The 22437-nt window shown below is 40.5% G+C and overlaps 3 non-coding genes across 3 annotated transcripts; all 3 read left to right on the forward strand.

The window, feature by feature from the left end:
* Positions 1–12906: 12906 nt before the first annotated feature.
* Positions 12907–12989, forward strand: trnal-cag (transfer RNA leucine (anticodon CAG)). The gene has a single exon. It is a non-coding gene; the product is annotated as a tRNA-Leu (tRNA).
* A 306-nt stretch (positions 12990–13295) lies between these two features.
* trnas-aga (transfer RNA serine (anticodon AGA)) lies at positions 13296–13377 on the forward strand. Its single transcript has one exon. It is a non-coding gene; the product is annotated as a tRNA-Ser (tRNA).
* Positions 13378–14735: 1358 nt separating this feature from the next.
* Positions 14736–14818, forward strand: trnal-cag (transfer RNA leucine (anticodon CAG)). The gene has a single exon. It is a non-coding gene; the product is annotated as a tRNA-Leu (tRNA).
* Positions 14819–22437: the final 7619 nt, after the last annotated feature.

The raw sequence follows: 22437 nt of genomic DNA on the forward strand, positions 1-22437 counted from the left end.
AACACTTTTAGGGTGATTTTAACCACTTCCGGTTGGTCCAGGAAGCTTAGAATCAACACAGGTAGACCTCATAGTGGCCTGATGGACTGGTACCGAAGACAGGTTCATACGGCATTCATAACCCATATAGACTTCAGGTTGAAATTAGGTGTGCAGGCAATGTATTCCTATGGGGAGAGATGACACTGTAATCCGTGAGATCAAAAAACCCTGTTTTACTGTTAAGGGTTAATGCCACGCGGTCAAGGTTAGGCTTGCACGGATCGGGAGGACCTTAGGAACATTCCTGTGGTGGAATTTTTCTTCTCACCCTAACGGTTCTCTCACTCTCACCCAAAATCAAATGACGTTGTGGGGCAGGCTTCATTTTGGGCCTACTATTCTAATGGTCGCTGCGCCTAGACCGAGCGAGCTACGGTCAAGCGGGATATCTCGTTGAACTCGGCACGGCCTAGGGATTATGGTAATGCCATTTCCTGCTCTCTGTGTCTTTAAGCACCGCACTTTATCACTCCATCCTTCCTGTGAGTGTGTGAGGGAGCTTTTCTTTGACATCTGTTGGGAGAAATGACTGATTTACAGTTCAGAAGGGTTACCTAGTCACACATATGACATTTTGGAGAGATCAGACTTTTTTAACCCCTCGAAACAGCCCCTGAGACACCAATTATGGCACTTCTGGTTGGCACAGGAAACTATAAGTCAACACATATCTTGATTGACATAGCCACTTACAGAATCCTGAGTTTTAAGTCTTTACGTTAAGAATTGACTGATCTACACAGGGTTGAATGCACTATGTCTATCAAACTGCAGGCAGGGTATGGGTATACACTTTTAGGGTGATTTTAACCACTTCCGGTTGGTCCAGGAAGCTTAGATTCGACACAGGTAGACCTCATAGTGGGCCTGATGGACTGTCATAGAAGACAGGTTCATAAGGCATTCATAACCCACATAGGCTTCAGGTTGAATTTAGAGGTGCAGGCAATGTATTCCTATGGGGAGAGAAGTCAAAGCAAGCTGTTTCAAGTAAACACCTTCTTTTTACTGTGAAGGGTTAATGCCACACGGTCAAGGTTAGGCTTGCACGGATCGGGAGGACCTCAGGAACGTACCTGAGGTCTAATTGTGCTTCTCACCCTAACGGTTCTCTCACTGCCACCCAAAATCAAATGACATTGTGGGGCAGGCTTCATTTTGGGCCTTCTTTTTTTCAAGTTCGCTGCACTCAGAACGAGCTACGGTCAAGCGGGGCGTCTCGTTGAACTCGGCACAGTCTGGAGACTATGGTGATTCCATTTTTTGTGTTGATTTCAGAATGACATTTTGGTGATGGTCCCTCTCCGTTTAAACATATTGCAAATGCACAAAAGTCAACTAGCAAGTCAGTGTCCATCAGTCAATTAGATGTCATTATGACACCAAACCCACTTTTTCCTACTCATTTAGAAGCCAACTATCACATATGTCAGAGCAGTCCCATAATTCACAGCGCCTTTAGTTTAAAACATAATAAAAAGGTAAAACACATAGTTACGTTCTAGCTGCGGGTCCAGTTCGGACATTATGTGAAGTCCTATGTGAGGCGACCCCGAATCCCGAGTTTCGGCTCGATAGGTCATTTGGTGTCCGAGAAAAACCCTAATTGGTGCTGAAAATCCACTTTTTTCCATGCCTTGCTACGGGGTCCTTGAACGAGCTATCGGACAGAAACGTTGGGGTCCGTCTCTATGGGCCGAGTCGGTTTCAATGCACCTAGCCTTGCGTCTCTGAGACTTTTCTAAACGTCGTCATTTTCGTGATGGTCAAAATGATTTGAAGGTATTGCAAATGTACGAGGCTGTTTCTCGGTCCGAGAACCGTCTAGAGCCACGTAACTCACCACGCACCATCGACCGGAGGTCTAGAACAGGTTTCTAAAGTTTCGGAACTCTAGGTCTGACGGTTCTTTTTTAGCTCGAACAAAGCTAACTATTGCAGCCACTGTCTGTCTCTACGCACCCCAATATGTCCCTCCTTCCAAGTTGTGTTTTAGTGTAATTTTTTTTTCCTTTGAATTTTTGGGGGAAAAATGACTGATTTACAGTTCATGGGGGTTGCCTAATCACACATATGAAGTTTTGGAAAGATCAGACTTTTTTAACCCCTCGAAACAGCCCCTGAGACACCAATTATGGCACTTCCGGTTGGCACAGGAAGCTATAAATCAACACATATCCTCATTGGGGTATGCTGTTACAGAATCCTGAGTTTTAAGTCCTTACGTTAAGAACTGACTGATTTGCACAGGGTTGAATGCACTATGTCTATCAAACTGCAGGCAGGGTATGGGTAAACACTTTTAGGGTGATTTTAACCACTTCCGGTTGGTCCAGGAAGCTTAGAATCAACACAGGTAGACCTCATAGTGGCCTGATGGACTGGTACCGAAGACAGGTTCATACGGCATTCATAACCCATATAGACTTCAGGTTGAAATTAGGTGTGCAGGCAATGTATTCCTATGGGGAGAGATGACACTGTAATCCGTGAGATCAAAAAACCCTGTTTTACTGTTAAGGGTTAATGCCACGCGGTCAAGGTTAGGCTTGCACGGATCGGGAGGACCTTAGGAACATTCCTGTGGTGGAATTTTTCTTCTCACCCTAACGGTTCTCTCACTCTCACCCAAAATCAAATGACGTTGTGGGGCAGGCGTCATTTTGGGCCTACTATTCTAATGGTCGCTGCGCCTAGACCGAGCGAGCTACGGTCAAGCGGGATATCTCGTTGAACTCGGCACGGCCTAGGGATTATGGTAATGCCATTTCCTGCTCTCTGTGTCTTTAAGCACCGCACTTTATCACTCCATCCTTCCTGTGTGTGTGTGAGGGAGCTTTTCTTTGACATCTGTTGGGAGAAATGACTGATTTACAGTTCAGAAGGGTTACCTAGTCACACATATGAAATTTTGGAGAGATCAGACTTTTTTAACCCCTCGAAACAGCCCCTGAGACACCAATTATGGCACTTCCGGTCGGCACAGGAAACTATAAGTCAACACATATCTTGATTGACATAGCCACTTACAGAATCCTGAGTTTTAAGTCTTTACGTTAAGAATTGACTGATCTACACAGGGTTGAATGCACTATGTCTATCAAACTGCAGGCAGGGTATGGGTATACACTTTTAGGGTGATTTTAACCACTTCCGGTTGGTCCAGGAAGCTTAGATTCGACACAGGTAGACCTCATAGTGGGCCTGATGGACTGTCATAGAAGACAGGTTCATAAGGCATTCATAACCCACATAGGCTTCAGGTTGAATTTAGAGGTGCAGGCAATGTATTCCTATGGGGAGAGAAGTCAAAGCAAGCTGTTTCAAGTAAACACCTTCTTTTTACTGTGAAGGGTTAATGCCACACGGTCAAGGTTAGGCTTGCACGGATCGGGAGGACCTCAGGAACGTACCTGAGGTCTAATTGTGCTTCTCACCCTAACGGTTCTCTCACTGCCACCCAAAATCAAATGACATTGTGGGGCAGGCTTCATTTTGGGCCTTCTTTTTTTCAAGTTCGCTGCACTCAGAACGAGCTACGGTCAAGCGGGGCGTCTCGTTGAACTCGGCACAGTTTTTTGTGTTGATTTCAGAATGACATTTTGGTGATGGTCCCTCTCCGTTTAAACATATTGCAAATGCACAAAAGTCAACTAGCAAGTCAGTGTCCATCAGTCAATTAGATGTCATTATGACACCAAACCCACTTTTTCCTACTCATTTAGAAGCCAACTATCACATATGTCAGAGCAGTCCCATAATTCAAAGCGCCTTTAGTTTAAAACATAATAAAAAGGTAAAACACATAGTTACGTTCTAGCTGCGGGTCCAGTTCGGACATTATGTAAGGGAATACCCCCCTGATTTGTACAAAAATGAATGTCAAAATATTGGCATTGGACAAACCATGTACACGATGTCCAATACCACCCAAAGCGGCGTTGATTCGTGCAAAGTATATGGCAAATGCCATATGGCAATTGCCAATTGTAACACCTCAAAAATCCAACAGGGGGCGAGTGCGCTCCACCTGGGTTTTTCATATTGGAAATGCAACCCAAGTCAACATCCAAAAGAAAAATTTTGAAAAAATGATATTTTTTTCAAAAACTTTTTACCCCTTAAAAAAGTGCTTTCTGGGCCTTTTTTCGAATTTCTTTCGCTTTTTTTTGTCAATTACACATGTGTAAGAACTGTATGAATATACTTTTGTCCAATTTTGATATCAAATTTTTTTTTTTTTAATTACATGCGCATAAGGCATATGTTTTGTCCATTTGCAATATGATTTCATAGGAAGTCAAAAGTCAAAAGTCAAAAATGTCAAAATTTGGTAAAAAACTTCACACATCCTTAAAAAAGTGCTTTCTGGACCGTTTTTCAAAATTCTTTCAATTTTTATGTCAATTACACATGTATAAGAACTTTATCAACATACTTTAGTCATACTTTATTATCATTTTTTTTTTTTTTTACTAGTGCATAAGGCATATGTTTTCTCCATTTGGAATATGATTTCATAGGAAGTCAAAAGTCAAAGTCAAAAGTAACGATTTTCCTCCGTGCAACTGGTGATCTGAAATGTGCAACTGGTGATCTGAAATGTGCAACTGGTGATCTGAAATGTGCAACTGGTAACCCAAAAAAAAATAATTTGATTCTATGTTTCCTTACTTTTTCAAAGTCACTGTGCATTTGCAATATGTTTTAATGGGCAGGTACCATCACGAATTTGTCATGCTATAAAAATCCTGCAGGAATGTGAAATTGACTGGCCCGATGAACTCGGGATGGCTTTGCAGTGATTCTGGGTCATCTCAATCGCTCGTTTGGGTTGATTTCAGAATGTCGCTTTTGGTGATGTTTTTTCACTATAGAATCATATTGCAAATGCACGTGCAACTGCTCACCCAAAAAAAAAATGTTTAGATTTTTTTTGTTTATGTTTCCTTACTTTTTCAAAGTCACTGTGCATTTGCAATATGTTTTTTCACTATAGAATCATATTGCAAATGCACATGCAACTGGTCATCCCCCCCAAAAAAATTTAGATTTTTTTTGTTTATGTTTCCTTACTTTTTCAAAGTCACTGTGCATTTGCAATATGTTTTTTCACTATAGAATCATATTGCAAATGCACGTGCAACTGGTCACCCAAAAATAAAAATTTTGGATTTTTTTTGTTTATGTTTCCTTACTTTTTCAAAGTCACTGTGCATTTGCAATATGTTTTTTCACTATAGAATCATATTGCAAATGCACATGCAACTGGTCATCCCCCCAAAAAAAATTTAGATTTTTTTTGTTTATGTTTCCTTACTTTTTCAAAGTCACTGTGCATTTGCAATATGTTTTTTCACTATAGAATCATATTGCAAATGCACATGCAACTGGTCATCCCCCCAAAAAATGTTTAGATTTTTTTTGTTTATGTTTCCTTACTTTTTCAAAGTCACTGTGCATTTGCAATATGTTTTTTCACTATAGAATCATATTGCAAATGCAAAGTCACTGTGCATTTGCAATATGTTTTTTCACTATAGAATCATATTGCAAATGTCATCCCCCCCAAAAAAATTTTAGATTTTTTTTGTTTATTTTTCCTTACTTTTTCAAAGTCACTGTGCATTTGCAATATGTTTTTTCACTATAGAATCATATTGCAAATGCACATGCAACTGGTCATCCCCCCCAAAAAAAATTTTTTTTGTTTATGTTTCCTTACTTTTTCAAAGTTTGCATTTGATGTTTTTTTTGAATCATATTTATGTTTCCTTACTTTTTCAAAGTCACTGTGCATTTGCAATATGTTTTTTCACTATAGAATCATATTGCAAATGCACATGCAAAAATAAAAATTTTGGATTTTTTTTGGTCATCACTGTGCATTTGCAATATGTTTTTTCAGTATAGAATCATATTGCAAATGCACATGCAACTGGTCATTTTAGATTTTTTTTGTTTATGTTTCCTTACTTTTTCAAAGTCACTGTGCATTTGCAATATGTTTTTTCACTATAGAATCATATTGCAAATGCACTGTGCATTTGCAACTGGTCATCCCCCCCAAAATTTTTTTTAGATTTTTTTTGTTTAAAAAAATTTAGATTTTTTTTGTTTATGTTTATTTTTCCTTACTTTTTCAAAGTCACTGTGCATTTGCAATATGTTTTTTCACTATAGAATCATATTGCAAATGCACATGCAACTGGTCATCCCCCCAAAAAAATTTAGATTTTTTTTGTTTATGTTTCCTTACTTTTTCAAAGTCACTGTGCATTTGCAATATGTTTTTTCACTATAGAATCATATTGCAAATGCACGTGCAACTGGTCACCCAAAAATAAAAATTTTGGATTTTTTTTGTTTATGTTTCCTTACTTTTTCAAAGTCACTGTGCATTTGCAATATGTTTCAATGGGCAGGTACCATCACGAATTTGTCATGCTCAAAATTTTTTAGATGTATTTTTTTTTGTTTCTTACTTTTTCAAAGTCACTGTGCATTTGCAATATGTTTTAAAGGGCAGGTACCATCACGAATTTGTCATGCTATAAAAATCTTGCAGGAATGTGAAATTGACTGGCCCGATGAACTCGGGATGGCTTTGCAGTGATTCTGGGTCATCTCAATCGCTCGTTTGGGTTGATTTCAGAATGTCGCTTTTGGTGATGTTTTTTCACTATAGGATCATATTGCAAATGTACAAGAGTCAAGTGGACAAGAGTCCATCAGTCAATTAGATATCATTCTGACCACCAAACTGATACAAACTGACACCAAACCCACTTTTTCCAACTCGTTTAGTAGCCAACTATTACATACTTCAGAGCTGGCCCAAAATTCACAACCCCTTCGGTTCAAACCATAAAAAAACCATAAAACACGTAGTTACGTTCTAGCTGCGGGTCCATTTCTTATGTTATGTGTTGGCCTAGCTGAGGCGACCCCGAATCCCAAGTTTCGGCTCGATAGGTCATTTGGTGTCCGAGAAAAACCCTAATTGGTGCTGAAAATCCACTATTTTCCATGACTTGCTACGGGGTCCTTGAATGAGCTATTGGACAGAAACGTTGGGGTCTGTCTATATGGGCCGAGACGTTTGCAATGCACCTAGTCTTGCGACTCTGGGACATTTCTAAATGTCGTCATTTTCGTGATGCAAAAATGAATTGAAGTTATTTCAAATGTACGAGGCTGTTTCTCGGTCCGAGAACCTTCTAGAGCCACGTAACTCACCACGCACCATCTACGGGAGGTCTAGAACAGGTTTCTAAAGTTTCGGAACTCTAGTTCCGACGGTTCTTTTTTAGCTCCAACAAATCTAACTATTGGAGCCACTGTCTGTCTCTACGCACCCCAATACGTCCCTCCTTCCAAGTTGTGTTTTAGTGTGATTTTTTTTTCCTTTGAATTTTTTTGGGAAGAATGACTGATTTACAGTTCATGGGGGTTGCCTAATCACACATATGAAGTTTTGGAAAGATCAGACTTTTTTAACCCTTCGAAACAGCCCCTAAGACACCAATTATGGCACTTCCGGTTGGCACAGGAAGTTATAAATCAACACATATCCTCATTGGGGTATGCTGTTACAGAATCCTGAGTTTTAAGTCCTTACGTTAAGAATTGACTGATCTACACAGGGTTGAATGCACTATGTCTATCAAACTGCATGCAGTGTATGGGTAAACACTTTTAGGGGCATTTTAACCACTTCCGGTTGGTCCAGGAAGCTTAGAATCAACACAGGTAGACCTCATAGTGGCCTGATGGACTGGTACCGAAGACAGGTTCATACGGCATTCATAACCCACATAGGCCTCAGGTTGAAATTAGGGGTGCAGGCAATGTATTCCTATGGGGAGAGATGACACTGTAATCTGTGAGATCAAAAAACACTGTTTTACTGTTAAGGGTTAATGCCACACGGTCAAGGTTAGGCTTGTTCAGATCGGGAGGACCTTAGGAACATTCATGTGGTGCAATTTTTCTTCTCACTCTAACGGTTCTCTCACTGTCACCCAAAAGCAAATGACATTGTGGTGCAGGCTTCATTTTGGGCCTACTATTCTAATGCTCGCTGCGCCTAGACCGAGCGAGCTACGGTCAAGCGGGATATCTCGCTGAACTCGGTACGGCCTAGGGATTATGGTAATGCCATTTCCTGCTCTCTGTGTCTTTAAGCACCGCACTTTATCACTCCATCCTTCCTGTGTGTGTGTGAGGGAGCTTTTCTTTGACATCTGTTGGGATTAATGACTGATTTACAGTTCAGAAGGGTTACCTAGTCACACATATGAAGTTTTGGAGAGATGTGACTTTTTTAACCCTTCGAAACAGAGAGTGTGACCCAATTAAAGGCACTTCCGGTTGGCACAGGACGCTATAAGTAAACACATGTCTTGATTTACATAGCCACTTACAGAATCCCGAGTTTTAAGTCTTTACGTTAAGAATTGACTGATCTACACAGGGTTGAATGCACTATGTCTATCAAACTGCAGGCAGTGTATGGGTAAACACTTTTAGGGGCATTTTAACCACTTCCGGTTGCTCCAGGAAGCTTAGATTCGACACAGGTAGATCTCATAGTGGCCTGATGGACTGGTACCGAAGACAGGTTCATACGGCATTCATAACCCATATAGGCTTCAGGTTGAATTTTGTGGTGCAGGCAATGTATTCCTATGGGGAGAGATGTCACTGTAATCTGTGAGATCAAAAAACCCTGTTTTACTGTGAAGGGTTAATGCCACACGGTCAAGGTTAGGCTTGTTCAGATCGGGAGGACCTTAGGAACATTCATGTGGTGGAATTGTGCTTCTCACCCTAACGGTTCTCTCACTGCCACCCAAAATCAAATGACATTGTGGTGCAGGCTTCATTTTGGGCCTTCTTTTTTTCAAGTTTGCTGCACTCAGAACGAGCTACGGTCAAGCGGGGCGTCTCCTTGAACTCGGCACAGTCTGGAGACTATGGTGATGCCATTTTTTGTGTTGATTTCAGAATGCCATTTTGGTGATGGTCCCTCTCCGTTTAAACATATTGCAAATGTACAAAAGTCAACTAGCAAGTCAGTGTCCATCAGTCAATTAGATGTCATTATGACACCAAATGGATATCAATTGACACCAAACCCACTTTTTCCTACTCATTTAGTAGCCAACTATCACATATGTCAGAGCAGTCCCATAATTCACAGCGCCTTCGGTTTAAAACATAATAAAAAGGTAAAACACATAGTTACGTTCTAGCTGCGGGTCCAGTTCGGACATTATGTGAAGGCCTATGTGAGGCGACCCCGAATCCCGAGTTTCGGCTCGATAGGTCATTTGGTGTCCGAGAAAAACCCTAATTGGTGCTGAAAATCCACTTTTTTCCATGCCTTGCTACGGGGTCCTTGAACGAGCTATCGGACAGACACGTCGGAGTCCGTCTCTATGGGCCGAGCCGGTTTCAATGCACCTAGCCTTGCGTCTCTGAGACTTTTCTAAACGTCGTCATTTTCGTAATGGTCAAAATGAATTGAAGGTATTGCAAATGTACAAGGCTGTTTCTCGGTCCGAGAACCGTCTAGAGCCACGTAACTCACCACGCACCATCAACCGGAGGTCTAGAACAGGTTTCTAAAGTTTCGGAACTCTAGGTCTGACGGTTCTTTTTTAGCTCCAACAAAGCTAACTATTGCAGCCACTGTCTGTCTCTACGCACCCCAATACGTCCCTCCATCCAAGGTGTGTTTTAGTGTGATTTTTTTTTCCTTTGATTTTTTTGGGGAAAAATGACTGATTTACAGTTCATGGGGGTTGCCTAATCACACATATGAAGTTTTGGAAAGATCAGACTTTTTTAACCCCTCGAAACAGCCCCTGAGACACCAGTTATGGCACTTCCGGTTGGCACAGGAAGCTATAAATCAACACATATCCCCATTGGGGTATGCTGTTACAGAATCCTGAGTTTTAAGTCCTTACGTTAAGAACTGACTGATTTACACAGGGTTGAATGCACTATGTCTGTCAAACTGCAGGCAGGGTATGGGTAAACACTTTTAGGGGCATTTTAACCACTTCCGGTTGGTCCAGGAAGCTCAGAATCAACACAGGTAGACCTCATAGTGGCCTGATGGACTGGTACCGAAGACAGGTTCATACGGCATTCATAACCCATATAGACTTCAGGTTGAAATTAGGGGTGCAGGCAATGTATTCCTATGGGGAGAGATGACACTGTAATCTGTGAGATCAAAAAACACTGTTTTACTCTTAAGGGTTAATGCCACACGGTCAAGGTTAGGCTTGTACAGATCGGGAGGACCTTAGGAACATTCATGTGGTGGAATTTTTCTTCTCACCCTAACGGTTCTCTCACTGTCACTCAAAAGCAAATGACATTGTGGGGCAGGCTTCATTTTGGGCCTACTTTTCTAATGGTCGTTGCGCTTAGACCGAGCGAGCTACGGTCAAGCGGGATAGCTCGTTGAACTCAGCACAGTCTGGAGACTATGGTGATGCCATTTTTTGTGTTGATTTCAGAATGCCATTTTGGTGATGGTCCCTCTCCGTTTAAACATATTGCAAATGCACAAAAGTCAACTAGCAAGTCAGTGTCCATCAGTCAATTAGATGTCATTATGACACCAAACCCACTTTTTACTACTCATTTAGAAGCCAACTATCACATATGTCAGAGCAGTCCCATAATTCACAGCGCCTTTAGTTTAAAACATAATAAAAAGGTAAAACACATAGTTACGTTCTAGCTGCGGGTCCAGTTCGGACATTATGTGAAGTCCTATGTGAGGCGACCCCGAATCCCGAGTTTCGGCTCGATAGGTCATTTGGTGTCCGAGAAAAACCCTAATTGGTGCTGAAAATCCACTTTTTTCCATGCCTTGCTACGGGGTCCTTGAACGAGCTATCGGACAGAAACGTTGGGGTCTGTCTCTATGGGCCGAGCCGGTTTCAATGCACCTAGCCTTGCGTCTCTGAGACTTTTCTAAACGTCGTCATTTTCGTAATGGTCAAAATGAATTGAAGGTATTGCAAATGTACGAGGCTGTTTCTCGGTCCGAGAACCGTCTAGAGCCACGTAACTCACCACGCACCATCGACCGGAGGTCTAGAACAGGTTTCTAAAGTTTCGGAACTCTAGGTCTGACGGTTCTTTTTTAGCTCGAACAAAGCTAACTATTGCAGCCACTGTCTGTCTCTACGCACCCCAATACGTCCCTCCATTCAAGTTGTGTTTTAGTGTGATTTTTTTTTCCTTTGAATTTTTTGGGGAAAAATGACTGATTTACAGTTCATGGGGGTTGCCTAATCACATATATGAAGTTTTGGACAGATCAGACTTTTTTAACCCTTTGAAACAGCCCCTGAGACACCAATTATGGCACTTCCGGTTGGCACAGGAAGCTATAAATCACCACATATCCTCATTGGGGTATGCTGTTACAGAATCCTGAGTTTTAAGTCTTTACGTTAACAACTGAGTTATTTACGGAGGGTTTAGTATGTGTGTGTTATTTCAGAAAATCATAGAAAATCACAGAAATCTCGCAGAGCTCCGCAGCACACTTTAAAAAGATTCGTATGAACACCCTGCAACTGGATCTGTAACCGTTGAAAAAAAAAAACGCCTATTTGTGACCATTGCCAAGTTGTCATTGTTCCGTTTCTCTTAAATGACGATAGATAAATGGCTGGTTCTTTTTTTATTGACACCGGAGGCTCCTTGACTTTGACCTGAAGTGGAAAAATAATTTCTCTATTTCCATTTAGGACCTTTAATCCCAGAAAAACGGCCATAACTCAAAAACCGTCGAGGCCTAGACGCCATCTTGTTCGGGGCCAACTGCCCATTATGCCAAACCTACGCTCACCGAGTTTCGGCTTCGAAATATTTTCCGTTTTCGAGATAAGGCCCCGTCGTGATTCGTGATGTTTTGCCAAATTGCCATATGATTCCGTATGCCCTCTTGTGGGAAATTCCGGGATAGCGGAAAAACGGTCAAAAACTTGTTTATTTTATAAAACGGAAACCGAATGTCCGACAAAGTTCATTTGATGACTTCCCGGTAGGTCTGGCCCTACCGCACGGCCCGACGCCGACCGCGAATTTTACAAACGATTTCGGACGTCTAGTAAGGGACCGTACATTTGCAACTTAAGGTAATGTAAATGACACCTAGTTAATATGAGTAGTGAATAACTATCGTCTTTTTAATATTCTGCAAAAACAGCTAGTTGGTGAGAGGCTGAAAGAGAATTGCAAGAATCGCGCAATAATCACAGGCGGGCCACAAACAGGCAAATAACAAAAATTATCTCGGAACGCACAACTCGTCGGTCGTTGTCAGTGGATTGAATTGGCGGGAAGAACAAAAATATCGTCTGCAGGGGAATCGAAGTCGCCGCATCTAATGTCAAGTCACAGGTGAGCTGCCTTGTTAAACCCTAAAAATAAATAATAACACGATTGCGTTGAAATGACCCATTAAGCCATTTGTAAGGATTTCCCCCATGTGGACCTGTTGTCACTCTTACCCTGATGGTTGCTGATATTTACAGACACTTTTTCAGTCTTATCTGAGGAATTTTATCATTTATATCAGAATGGCCATATTCTGATGCCAGTTTAGCGCTCATTCAATGACGATTTACTACTCTTTCCCATTGAAGGCCATATTGAGGTTAAATCAATGACTGGACTTTTTAATTTATAAAAACAAATGACTATTGAAAGTGCAAGTCAGTATCGTGCATAGTTGTTCTGGTCTCTGTGGTGATTTTAGAGCGTTGTTCATATTTCTACTTTTACCGCATACACTTTAACCCGATACCCAGTTACTGTGCTGTAGTCAGGATGGCCGAGCGGTCTAAGGCGCTGCGTTCAGGTCGCAGTCTCCCATGGAGGCGTGGGTTCAAATCCCACTTCTGACAGTTTTTTAGTGCCTCTCAGGAGTCATGCTGCTCAGCAGTAATAATAAGAATGATGAAATAACAACTTCACACAGTGAAATAACAATTCATAATAAACACTCTCAAATGCAGACCTTCTGGAGCTGAGCAAAGATCAAGGTTAAATAAGAAAACAGCTGGACTTAATAACAAATGAATGAGGGGAACATTTTGTGTTATTGCATTATAATGAGTTACTGCATTATCTTTCAGTTGTTAAATTTCACTTTCTGTAGGCTATGCCTGTTGGCCCATTCACTCCTAACAAGCCTGTTTTCTTCTGTCAACGTTGTCGTGGCCGAGTGGTTAAGGCGATGGACTAGAAATCCATTAGGATCTTCCTGCGCAGGTTCAAATCCTGCCGACAACGAAAATGCATTTTTTTGACCCCTCCGGAGGTTGAAGTTTAGTCGTGTTTCTTATACCAATCGCATCCTCTCAGATCTCCGCAAGTACATAGGGATTAGTTGTCCATTTGGGATAGGACTGCAGGCCATCTATCCCACTTCACACCTTTACACACCTGGTTATCCAGCCTTCTAGCTCTATAGGCCACAGTAGCATAGGTTACAGGTTTGTAGTCAAGCCACAGATTTCAGGTGAGATCCCATGATACACTCAACAATACAACAACACGATTCTCATGAATAACCATTAAGCCATTTGCTAAGATTTCCCCCATTTTGACATGTGGAAACCTGTTGTCACTCTTACCCTGACGGGAAGCTCCAGACACTTTTTTGGTCCTATCTGAGGCATTTTTAAATTCATATCAAATTGGCCATATTCTGAAGACACTCTTATAGTCTGCAGGGTAATCGAACTGGCCACATCTAAAGTCAAGCCACAGGTAACAGGTGAGAAACCTTGTTAAACCCTAAAAGAAAAAGAAAAAACTCGATTGCATTGAAAATAACCATTAAGTCATTCAGGTCGCAGACTCCCCTATAGGCATGGTTTGAAACCCCCTCCTGACATCTTTTTAGCGCCTGCATGTCATGCACCTTTGTAAAATCCAGTTGAAAAATAAATGACTTAAGGTAACGTAAGTGACACCTAGTTAATATGAGTAGTGAATAACTATCGTATTTTTAATATTCTGCAAAAACAGCTAGTTGATGAGAGGCTGAAAGAGAATTGCAAGAATCGCGCAATAATCACAGGCGGGCCACAAACAGGCAAATAACAAAACGCATCTCGGAACGCACAACTCGTCGGTCGTTGTCAGTGGATTGAATTGGCGGGAAGAACAAAAATATCGTCTGCAGGGGAATCGAAGTCGCCGCATCTAATGTCAAGTCACAGGTGAGCTGCCTTGTTAAACCCTAAAAATAAATAATAACACGATTGCGTTGAAATGACCCATTAAGCCATTTGTTAGGATTTCCCCCATGTGGACCTGTTGTCACTCTTACCCTGCTGGTTGCTGATATTTCCAGAGACTTTTTCGGTCTTATCTGAGGAATTTTATCATTTATATCAGAATGGCCATATTCTGAGGCCAGTTTAGCGCTCATTCAATGACGATTTACTACTCTTTCCCATTGAAGGCAATATTGAGGTTAAATCAATGACTGGACTTTTTAATTGATAAAAACAAATGACTATTGAAAGTGCAAGTCAGTATCGTGCATAATTGTACTGGTCTCTGTGGTGATTTTAGAGTGTTGTCCATATTTCTATATTTACCGCATAATCTTTAACCCGATACCCAGTGACTGTGCTGTAGTCAGGATGGCCGAGCGGTCTAAGGCGCTGCGTTCAGGTCGCAGTCTCCCATGGAGGCGTGGGTTCAAATCCCACTTCTGACATACCTTAAGGGAACATTTCGGCATTTCGTGTATGATCGGTGAAAAAGTCCATATTGCAAATATACGGTCCCTTACTAGACGTCCGAAATCGTTTTTAAAATTCGCGGTCGGCGTCGGGCCGTGCGGTAGGGCCAGACCTACCGGGAAGTCATCAAATGAACTTTGTCGGACATTCGGTTTCCGTTTTATAAAATAAACAAGTTTTGGACCGTTTTTCCGCTATCCCGGAATTTCCCACAAGAGGGCATACGGAATCATATGGCAATTTGGCAAAACATCACGAATCACGACGGGGCCTTATCTCGAAAACGGAAAATATTTCGAAGCCGAAACTTGGTGAGCGTAGGTTTGGCATAATGGGCAGTTGGCCCCGAACAAGATGGCGTCTAGGCCTCGACGGTTTTTGAGTTATGGCCGTTTTTCTGGGATTAAAGGTCCTAAATGGAAATAGAGAAATTATTTTTCCACTTCAGGTCAAAGTCAAGGAGCCTCCGGTGTCAATAAAAAAAGAACCAGCCATTTATCTATCGTCATTTAAGAGAAACGGAACAATGACAACTTGGTGATGGTCACAAATAGGCGTTTTTTTTTTTCAACGGTTACAGATCCAGTTGCAGGGTGTTCATACGAATCTTTTTAAAGTGTGCTGCGGAGCTCTGCGAGATTTCTGTGATTTTCTATGATTTTCTGAAATAACACAAACATACTAAACCCTCCGTAAATAACTCAGTTCTTAACGTAAAGACTTAAAACTCAGGATTCTGTAAAAGCATACCCCAATGAGGATATGTGGTGAATTATAGCTTCCTGTGCCAACCGGAAGTGCCTTAAATGGTGTCTCAGGGGCTGTTTCGAAGGGTTAAAAAAGTCAGATCTGTCCAAAACTTCATATATGTGATTAGGCAACCCCCATGAACTGTAAATCAGTCATTTTTCCCCAAAAAAATCAAAGGAAAAAAAAATCACACTAAAACACAACTTGAATGGAGGGACGTATTGGGGTGCGTAGAGACAGACAGTGGCTGCAATAGTTAGCTTTGTTGGAGCTAAAAAAGAACCGTCAGACCTAGAGTTCCGAAACTTTAGAAACCTGTTCTAGACCTCCGGTCGATGGTGCGTGGTGAGTTACGTGGCTCTAGAAGGTTCTCGGACCGAGAAACAGCCTCGTACATTTGCAATACCTTCAATTCATTTTGACCATTACGAAAATTACGACGTTTAGAAAAGTCTCAGAGACGCAAGGCTAGGTGCATTGAAACCGGCTCGGCCCATAGAGACGGACCCCAACGTTTCTGTCCGATAGCTCGTTCAAGGACCCCGTAGGAAGGCATGGAAAAAAGTGGATTTTCAGCACCAATTAGGGTTTTTCTCGGACACCAAATGACCTATCGAGCCGAAACTCGGGATTCGGGGTCGCCTCACATAGGACTTCACATAATGTCCGAACTGGACCCGCAGCTAGAACGTAACTATGTGTTTTACCTTTTTATTATGTTTTAATCTAAAGGCGCTGTGAATTATGGGACTGCTCTGACATATGTGATAGTTGGCTTCTAAATGAGTAGGAAAAAGTGGGTTTGGTGTCATAATGACATCTAATTGACTGATGGACACTGACTTGCTAGTTGACTTTTGTGCATTTGCAATATGTTTAAACGGAGAGGGACCATCACCAAAATGGCATCTTGAAATCAACACAAAAAATGGCATCACCATAGTCTCCAGACTGTGCTGAGTTCAACGAGCTATCCCGCTTGACCGTAGCTCGCTCGGTCTAAGCGCAACGACCATTAGAAAAGTAGGCCCAAAATGAAGCCTGCCCCACAATGTCATTTGCTTTTGAGTGACAGTGAGAGAACCGTTTAGGTGAGAAGAAAAATTACACCACATGAATGTTCCTAAGGTCCTCCCGATCTGTACAAGCCTAACCTTGACCGTGTGGCATTAACCCTTAACAGTAAAACAGTGTTTTTTGATCTCACAGATTACAGTGTCATCTCTCCCCATAGGAATACATTGCCTGCACCCCTAATTTCAACCTGAAGTCTATATGGGTTATGAATGCCGTATGAACCTGTCTTCGGTACCAGTCCATCAAGCCACTATGAGGTCTACCTGTGTTGATTCTGAGCTTCCTGGACCAACCGGAAGTGGTTAAAATCACCCTAAAAGTGTTTACCCATACCCTGCCTGCAGTTTGACAGACATAGTGCATTCAACCCTGTGTAAATCAGTCAGTTCTTAACGTAAGGACTTAAAACTCAGGATTCTGTAACAGCATACCCCAATGAGGATATGTGGTGAATTATAGCTTCCTGTGCCAACCGGAAGTGCCATGACTGGTGTCTCAGGGGCTGTTTCGAAGGGTTAAAAAAGTCAGATCTGTCCAAAACTTCATATATGTGATTAGGCAACCCCCATGAACTGTAAATCAGTCATTTTTCCCCAAAAAAATCAAAGGAAAAAAAAATCACACTAAAACACAACTTGGAAGGAGGGACGTATTGGGGTGCGTAGAGACAGACAGTGGCTGCAATAGTTAGCTTTGTTGGAGCTAAAAAAGAACCGTCAGACCTAGAGTTCCGAAACTTTAGAAACCTGTTCTAGACCTCCGGTCGATGGTGCGTGGTGAGTTACGTGGCTCTAGACGGTTCTCGGACCGAGAAACAGCCTCGTACATTTGCAATACCTTCAATTCATTTTGACCATTACGAATATGACGACGTTTAGAAAAGTCTCAGAGACGCAAGGCTAGGTGCATTGAAACCGGCTCGGCCCATAGAGACGGACCCCGACGTTTCTGTCCGATAGCTCGTTCAAGGACCCCGTAGCAAGTCATGGAAAATAGTGGATTTTCAGCACCAATTAGGGTTTTTCTCGGACACCAAATGACCTATCAAATGAGCCGAAACTTGGGATTCGGGGTCGCCTCAGCTAGGCCAACACATAACATACGAAATGGACCCGCAGCTAGAACGTAACTACGTGTTTTATGTTTTTTTTAGGGTTTGAACCCAAGGCGTTGTGAATTTTGGGCCAGCTCTGAAGTATGTAATAGTTGGCTACTAAACGAGTTGGAAAAAGTGGGTTTGGTGTCAGTTTGTATCAGTTTGGTGTCAGAATGATATCTAATTGACTGATGGACTCTTGTCCACTTGACTCTTGTACATTTGCAATATGTTTAAACAGTGAGGTACCATCACCAAAAGCGACATTCTGAAATCAACCCTAACGAGCGATTGAGATGAACCAGAATCACTGCAAAGCCATCCCGAGTTCATCGGGCCAGTCAATTTCACATTCCTGCAGGATTTTTATAGCATGACCAATTCGTGATGGTACCTGCCCATTGAAACATATTGCAAATGCACAGTGACTTTGAAAAAGTAAGGAAACATAAACAAAAAAAATCAACAACAATTTTTTTGGGGTGACCAGTTGAACGTGCATTTGCAATATGATTCTATAGTGAAGAAACATCACCAAAAGCGACATTCTGAAATCTACCCAAACGAGCCATTGAGATGACCCAGAATCACTGCAAAGCCATCCCGAGTTCATCGGGCTAGTCAATTTCACATTCCTGCAGGATTTTTATAGCATGACCAATTCGTGATGGTACCTGCCCATTAAAACATATTGCAAATGCACAGTGACTTTGAAAAAGTAAGGAAACATAAACAATTTTTTATTTATTTTAGGTGACCAGTTGCACGTGCATTTGCAATATGATTCTATAGTGAAAAAACATCACCAAAAGCGACATTCTGAAATCTACCCAAACGAGCCATTGAGATGACCCAGAATCACTGCAAAGCCATCCCGAGTTCATCGGGCTAGTCAATTTCACATTCCTGCAGGATTTTTATAGCATGACCAATTCGTGATGGTACCTGCCCATTAAAACATATTGCAAATGCACAGTGACTTTGAAAAAGTAAGGAAACATAAACATTTTATTTTTATTTTTAGGTGACCAGTTGCACGTGCATTTGCAATATGATTCTATAGTGAAAAAACATCACCAAAAGCGACATTCTGAAATCTACCCAAACGAGCCATTGAGATGACCCAGAATCACTGCAAAGCCATCCCGAGTTCATCGGGCTAGTCAATTTCACATTCCTGCAGGATTTTTATAGCATGACCAATTCGTGATGGTACCTGCCCATTAAAACATATTGCAAATGCACAGTGACTTTGAAAAAGTAAGGAAACATAAACATTTATTTTTTATTTTTAGGTGACCAGTTGCACGTGCATTTGCAATATGATTCTATAGTGAAAAAACATATTGCAAATGCACAGTGACTTTGAAAAAGTAAAGAAACATAAACAAAAAAAATCTAATTTTTTTGGGGGGGGGTGACCAGTTGCACGTGCATTTGCAATATGATTCTATAGTGAAAAAACATATTGCAAATGCACAGTGACTTTGAAAAAGTAAGGAAACATAAACAAAAAAAATCTAAAAATTTTTTTGGGGGGTGACCAGTTGCACGTGCATTTGCAATATGATTCTATAGTGAAAAAACATATTGCAAATGCACAGCGACTTTGAAAAAGTAAGGAAACATAAACAAAAAAAATCAAAAATTTTTTGGGGGGGTGACCAGTTGCACGTGCATTTGCAATATGATTCTATAGTGAAAAAACATATTGCAAATGCACAGTGACTTTGAAAAAGTAAGGAAACATAAACAAAAAAAAAATTTTTTTGGGGGGTGAAACGTGCATTTGCAATATTTTATTGAAAAAACATATTGCAAATGGGGGTAAGGAAACATAAACAAAAAAAATCAAAAACAGTTGCACGTGCATTTGCAATATGATTCTATAGTGAAAAAACATATTGCAAATGCACAGTGACTTTGAAAAAGTAAGGAAACATAAACAAAAAAAATCAAAAACATTTTTTTTTAGGGTGACCAGTTGCACGTGCATTTGCAATATGATTCTATAGTGAAAAAACATCACCAAAAGCGACATTCTGAAATCAACCCAAACGAGCGATTGAGATGACCCAGAATCACTGCAAAGCCATCCCGAGTTCATCGGGCCAGTCAATTTCACATTCCTGCAGGATTTTTACAGCATGACAAATTCGTGATGGTACCTGCCCATTGAAACATATTGCAAATGCACAGTGACTTTGAAAAAGTAAGGAAACATAAACAATTGGACATAATGAAATCATCATTTTTTTTTCGGTTACCAGTTGCACGCGCATTTGCAATATGATTCTATAGTGAAAAAACATCACCAAATGGACATGATGAAATCAACACAACGAGTGATGGAAATGAACAACTATCACTGCCCGGCCGTCCCGAGTTCATCAGTTCAGTCAATTTTGGCCCCCAAAAAAATTGACTTTGGACTTTGACTTTTGACTTCCTATGAAATCATATTGCAAATGGACAAATCATATTCCTTATGCACAAGTAAAAAAAAAAAAATTATGATAATAACATTTTACAAAAGTATATTCATACACTTCTTACACATGATTAATTGTCTTAAAATCGAAACAATTTCGAAAAACGGTCCAGAAAGCACTTTTTTTTAGTTTTTAAAGTTTAAAAAAAAACCAAATTTTCGACTTTTGACATCCTATTAAATCATATTGCAAATGGACAAAACATATGCCTTATGCACAAGTAAAAAAAAAATAAAAAAAATAATGATAATAAAATACGAATAAAGTATGTTGATACAGTTCTTATACGTGTTTAATTGACACAAAATTCGAAAGAATTTTGAAAAACGGTCCAGAAAGCACTTTTTTAAGGGTGTGTGAAGTTTTTTATAAAATTTTGACATTTTTGACTTTTGACTTTTGACTTCCTATGAAATCATATTCCAAATGGAGAAAACATATGCCTTATGCACAAGTAAAAAAAAATAAAAAATGATAATAAAGTATGACTAAAGTATGTTGATAAAGTTCTTATACATGTGTAATTGACACAAAAATTGAAAGAATTTTGAAAAACGGTCCAGAAAGCACTTTTTTAAGGATGTTTTTTACCAAATTTTGACATTTTTGACTTTTGACTTTTGACTTCCTATGAAATCATATTCCAAATGGAGAAAACATATGCCTTATGCACAAGTAAAAAAAATAAATAAATAATGATAATAAAGTATGACTAAAGTATGTTGATAAAGTTCTTATACATGTGTAATTGACATAAAAATTGAAAGAATTTTGAAAAACGGTCCAGAAAGCACTTTTTTAAGGATGTGTGAAGTTTTTTACCAAATTTTGACATTTTTGACTTTTGACTTTTGACTTCCTATGAAATCATATTGCAAATGTACAAAACATATGCCTTATGCGCATGTAATTAAAAAAAAAAAATATGATAAAAAAATTGGACAAAAGTATATTCATACAGCTCTTACACATGTGTAATTGACAAAAAAATCGAAAGAATTTCGAAAAAAGGCCCAGAAAGCACTTTTTTAAGGGGTGAAAAGTTTTTGAAAAAAATATCCTTTTTTCAAAATTTTTCTTTTGGATGTTGACTTGGGTTACATTTCCAATATGAAAAACCCCGGTGGAGCGCACTCGCCCCCTGTTGGATTTTTGAGGTGTTACAATTGGCAATTGCCATATGGCATTTGCCATATACTTTGCACGAATCAACGCCGCTTTGGGTGGTATTGGACATCGTGTATATGGTTTGTCCAATGCCACATTTAGTGTCTTCCTTACAATTAACTGTGAACATGCGTGCATTCCTATCAAAGTACCTTATTTTCTGTGTAACGTGTTGTCGTTTCTACTGTAGCGTACCGTAAGTATAATGTACTTAGCGTTTTATTAATGCGTTCTGATTCTTGCCTAGATTGTAATGGACACATGTGTAAAACACTTTGAAGGTGGTACTGATCATGAGCTAATGCTAACGCCATACAATGCAGTCAGGTTATCACATACGCGTATGTCAGACTTATGGTGATCTCAACTGGAGTACCCCAATTGTCTTGAATGCACTGAAGTCGTTAGTTGATTTGAACACAGCATCAGAGTGTCAACTATGGTACCTCAGCCCACTAATTTCCTGCATCATCCTCTCCATAATACCTTCCCCCAAGGACATCACTTCCCAAAATGGATTGACCTATATCTTGCAACTCTGTTTAGCTTTCGTGCTACGGTTGTATTGGATTTTTGATTAGTTAACTGTAAACTACTTGTCATGTGTACGCCGTAACAAGTACAAAGATTTGCCACATGCTGAAGTGGCCAAACTAAGTTAAGACCTCAGGAAACGGGCGCAGTGAATGGCATTCTGGGATTAGGGAGTTATTTTCTATTTTCTAAACTAGATTTACATGTTCCAATGGTACGCTGCAGGGACCACTCAGTGATAACAAGCATGTGATCAGAATCTCCCATAAGTGTTAAATTGGGTGTAGATCTGGTGACAGACCGCACATGGCTCACATCTTTTTTTAAGCTCAAACCATTGTGACCACTCATGACCTATGTATGGATGGGGGCATAGCCACGGTAGCCAAAGTAAATGGCCTGCCAAGTATGATAGGTTGCTAATTACTCAGGAACCACACCTGTGGAATAACACTTGTTTAGGCCCTAAAACAACAAG

The sequence above is a fragment of the Oncorhynchus clarkii genome, unplaced genomic scaffold (assembly GCF_045791955.1).
Source record: "Oncorhynchus clarkii lewisi isolate Uvic-CL-2024 unplaced genomic scaffold, UVic_Ocla_1.0 unplaced_contig_1080_pilon_pilon, whole genome shotgun sequence".
In the NCBI taxonomy this organism is placed as follows: Eukaryota; Metazoa; Chordata; class Actinopteri; order Salmoniformes; family Salmonidae; genus Oncorhynchus; species Oncorhynchus clarkii.